The sequence below is a fragment of the Lipophrys pholis genome, assembly GCF_963383615.2.
Source record: "Lipophrys pholis genome assembly, chromosome: 12".
NCBI classification, from domain to species: Eukaryota; Metazoa; Chordata; class Actinopteri; order Blenniiformes; family Blenniidae; genus Lipophrys; species Lipophrys pholis.
The window spans coordinates 21,098,727-21,103,936 of NC_137641.1; positions in this window are offsets into that span (position 1 = coordinate 21,098,727).

Genomic DNA, 5,210 nt, shown 5'->3' on the forward strand with positions numbered 1-5,210 from the left:
GTTAGTTTCTAAATGTTGGCCTGCACGAGAACGCTCTTGACTTTTCAGGCTGAGTCCCATTTTAAGAAGCCATTTATACAAATGCAAAAAAAATTAAAAATTTATCTTGAAAAACCTTGCCTCAAGGCCATTCTGCAAAAAGTGGCCACTCAAAATATGATTGTTGCAGAAAGAACCACACCCCATACTGACTGAAAAAGGGGCCACCATTGAGGTTTCAATTGATTAAACATTGCATTGATTTGAGGGTTTCTATCCTACTTTTCAAACGATAATAGATTTCTACAATTTGGAACCATAATAACTGCAGGATGACCGTAAACCTGTCACAGGGGGCTTTTTCCAGAAATCGTGGCTGCGGCTGCAGCGAATCAGGCCTACCTGCCCACATGACTGATGGATAGAGAGGAGAGGCAGTGACCCCCCTCGCTTGCAGAGAAGGGAAACTACAGTGCTCTGGAAGAAAACTGAGATTTTGACAGACAGGTTCGGATTGAATAACCAGGGAGCGAAGAGCTTCATATAAAGGGAGAAAAAAAACACAGAGACTGAATATTCCCACAGCATCGCTACACGGAGTCTGACAGGAGGAGAAACTATAAAGGATGAATGTTTTCGAGAAAAAAAAAGACGTTTTTTTAAATCAACAACATATTTCAATAAGTGTGAAAATACATTTCAAAGTGTTACAAAACGTATTGACTAATACGACAGGATTAGAAAGTATAACAAAGCTAAAATTATTCCCTTTCATTAACATATGCACATGAGTAGACGTATATATTCCACAAGGAGTGAGAAGAAGTCAATATGATTGATCTAATCGCGCCACGCTTCCAAACATCGTTTGAGAATAAATACCTTTCTTCACATTTCTCATTATACCTACATAATGGCTTTATCCCAATAGCTATTTAATCTAGAGCAAATCACCATGTTGCTCCACGATGCATTCGAATCCTAACACAAGTTAATTGAGACTGATATAATATCATTATAAAGAAAATAATCAGAAAACTTTTTTAAATAATATAATAGCTTGTAATTCCACCAAACACTACTGGTAGGCATGACATAAAGAGCATGCACCATGAGTGTGTCACTTTATATTCAACAGCTTTGGTGTCACTCCTCATAAAAGGGAATTAGCAGTGCCGCTTTACTTGGATTTTAAAGAGCATTTGTTTGCAACTGCTGGTGGGGCAGCAATAATCACTATTCAGTGAATAATGCTTTCATTACTCTCAAACGATTGGTTGTGGTTAACTGCAACTATACGTGAGTTCTTCTTCTGAAAGTCTGGTGGTTCTGTCTAGAAAAAACTATTTCCTCTATTTGCCATATCTCTCTGAATTGCTTTGTCGTGTACGGTGCTATCATTCACCAGTCTGAAGCTTTTGACTTTGGGGAAAACATCTGGGGTCTGAAAATGAGCTGCACCACAGTGACCCTTTTTATTTATTGTTTTTCCCAAGACAGTATCTTTGCCACACATTACTCTTTGTAATGAAAAGAAATGGCAAAGCCATGTGTGGATTCCCTTAATACAGAAAACATTCAATCTACACGATTGCAACACGCAATCTTCTAGATTAAAGCAGCAGCCACTGGTGAAACCCTAATCTCTCTGTGTGATGCCTCATGTGCATATAGGTGAGATTAATATGGCTATAGAGTTGAAAGACAATGCATTTCGTGAGAAGTGGTTTAATAGCCCTGATATATCTAAATCAGACAGCTGCTGTCTGCACATAAATCTTCCTACTTCGATAGAACAATGCCACGACTTAATTGGCAGGGTGGTGCGGCGAGGATATAATCACCTGCAGGTTGAATGATAAACACCACGAGCTGTTTGCATTCCCCGGAGGTGAACAAGCAGTGTGACTGGCTGAACTCTTTGGGGATGTACGTTTTTAAGTTAAGTGTCTTTTCAACATGAAGATGAGGGAGGGAAATGTACAGGAGCGGGGACAACCATTGTGCGAGAATGCCTGGAAAAACAGGGAAAAAAAACAAAACCCAGAAAAGATTCGACTCAGAGAGACAGATGTAAGGTTTTATCCAGTAAGGAGTTTCAACCATTGTTATTCATAGAATTGCATGCTTGGATTAGGAGAGGTTTCTCACCCACATAACATGCTCGTGGCCTGAAATTGCCACTTAAATCAATGACGGGGCAATGAGATCGGGTCTGATTAGAAGAAGAAAAAAGCCAGAGCCTGGCAAGAGCCCGGTGGTACAAGATTAAATGCATCTTTAGTTTTTTGGGGTTTTTTTCTTCTAAAAAAGTGAGAAGGTAATATAACTTCAAATACTTAACAAAAAAAAAAAAAAAACACTTCATAGCAAAATTTGCACATGCTGCAGTTCAGACTTTTCATATGAGCCTCATTGTTTTACTGGTGTGCTTTCTGCTATTTAGGAACTAGGTTTTTGGTTTTCACATGAACACAGTGATTTTCTATAATATCATTAATCCTTTCCTTGAAACAGAAACCTGTCATATCAACTAATGATTAACTCAATATAACTTCTAATAAATACTTGTCATTTTTAGACTTGGATTGAGTTTTCACAAACAATCTTAGTTTTTCAATAAAAGCACGAAAACCATCAAAAAATATTAACCAGGCAGTGTCTGATTGAAGGTTCATACACTCTATCAATAAAGAGGCACTGTTGGCCCAGCGGAGCTAATTTCTGCACTCGGGCCTCAAACCACTGAAGTGTCTCCTCAGAAATGAATCTGGGCTTCAATCAAATGTGATCTTGCTTCTTTTGATGGGACGGATCAGTGTGGCAGTCAACCCAGAGAGTTACTCTAAGTCTATCAAGCTCAAATAGAAAGAGATAATCTTCACTGACCACGGGCTCGGGCTAAAGCATCTGATCCCCTCCTGCGGGTACCGATGGGCCATCTTTCCTATCAGACGCACTCCTCATCCAGAGGCATGTTCCAGAGATAACAGACCCACAGTGGAGCGGGGACAATAAGCAGATGAACGGTCTGCGAGGAGCTGAATAAACACAAAGCTCAATACTATTGAGTTTGTTCAACAGACTCAGCGTCAAGCTCATTACCAATACAGAAACATTGACGACTCGACTGAAACTAAATCAAATCAACTATTAATAATGAACTGCGTAGTTGCTAAATGAGTTTGAGGTTATTTTTTACTATGCTCATGCACACGTGTGTATTTCTGCTCAAAGTGGTTGTTAAAACTGCTCCTCTGTGCAAAACACTGCACACATGTGCCTCTGCAAAAAACTACTTTGATCTTTTCTCCCAAGAGCACGAGATTAAATGAACAAAGATGTCCTGTAGCAGACTCTCTCGGCTCAGAAAGACTTGTGACAGACCAACAAAATGCTGTTTACTCCGTAGTTAAACCCGCAAACAAGCACAGCGGGGGGGAATGCATGTTTACTCACAATGCCTGCAGGGTTTTGTTTTTTTTAAATGTACAAGAGCTGAATGTCAATCCCTCCATGTCCCTCACTGTTGCACAAATATTATTTATATGCAAAAACAGCACAAATGAATAAATAAATAAATAAATAAATGGATGGCTTAGAAATGAGCACAGAAAACTATCCATGCACGGATACAAAAATGGAAAATCATTGTTTCTCAGTAAATGAAATAAAGCTCCCTGAAGCAATCTTCATATGAAAAACTCATTCAAAGCTGATTCATATCAATCCTGCTCCTAATGCAGAGTAACAGCATTGCACTGCTGCATCTGCCTCACATGTGAGTCTTCTGGCTGGAGTGTCGCTGTCGGGACTTCCCATCCTGTTTCACTGTGGTAATTGAAACTGTGCAGGTGTGAGGCGCCGTGCACAGGGACTTCATTAGTAACGGGAGAGATTTTTACCTGACCTATTTTCAGAATACCCTAAGTGCTGCTATGGAGTCAATTTCTGACAGTCCAACTCCTGTTTTGACATAAAGAGGAAGGGTGTTTAATTTATTGCTGCAGCATCTTGATCCCTCGAGAATGTCTCCAGGCAATATCCAGACCTTGAGTCCGTAGGGTTTGTGAAGTCAAGGTCAGTAAAGCTGATGATCCGTCTTAAAAGCTCCTTCTTTTTAAACATTGTTAAATTTGTAAGGGAGCTTTTCATCCGAAGAATCCCAAAACTCTACTCTAATGCCAAAAAAAATGATTAATTCATGAAGCTTGTTTGTGTGTGTGTGTGTGTGTGTGTGTGTGTGTGTGTGTGTGTGTGTGTGTGTGTGTGTGTGTGTGTGTGTGTGTGTGTGTGTGTGTGTGTGTGTGTGTGTGTGTGTGTGTGTGTGTGTGTGTGTGTGTGTGTGTGTGTGTGTGTGTGTGCGCGCACGCGCTTCCCAGAAACACCAGGAGGATACAGTCAGAGCTTCAACTTTCCACTCAAGCTGAGAGTGACAGCTGTAGATTTTATGAAATCGCCCCTGCTGATAAATTGATGCGGACGAGCACGTGGGATTGTCTTGTTTGGAAATCGCTTTTGCCGCACTGGACCGACCGCTCACTGGCAGCAGTCGGGCATGAACAGAATATCAAGTGTCACAGAAAAGCAAAGTTTTGTTTTTTTCCTGTAAGATGTACAGCAGTATGTGAAGCCATCCAGAGAATGAGGAAAGCTTTGAAGGGAAGTATGAAAATACAGTTAAAGGTAACGCAATCCAAACGGTACAACAGTATAGATGAAAATTATTTTAACAGTGACACGTGGTATTGGACCACACGCTGCTCTCAGACTAACATAATCCCACAATTCCTAGACTGATTTCACCAATTTGAGGCGCTTGTCCAAGTAGGACTTTCCAGGTAGACCCCGTATGGGCGGTGACCCGGGTCATTCTAATCAGCCACCCACCTCAACTAGTGGCTCCACGCTGTATTGGCTCCATATTGAAACTTCTCCTGGTCTTAGAATTCTTCTTCAGTGTGTTTTATTTTAAAAACTACCCAAAAAGAGATTTTCTCAACCCAGAAATAATAAGTAATTAAATAATGTTATTTTGTTTTGGCTTTGTATCTGTCACAGGATTCCCAAATTACCTGTGAAATGGATCCGTTGTTTGTCTACATTAATACAGAATTATTCTCCTTGCAGGTTTCAATACTTCGGAGACCGACTGAGACGCATAGTTCATTATGGACCGACTTCATGATGAGAATATTTGTTGAATTTAAGACAGACTGACAACATTAAAA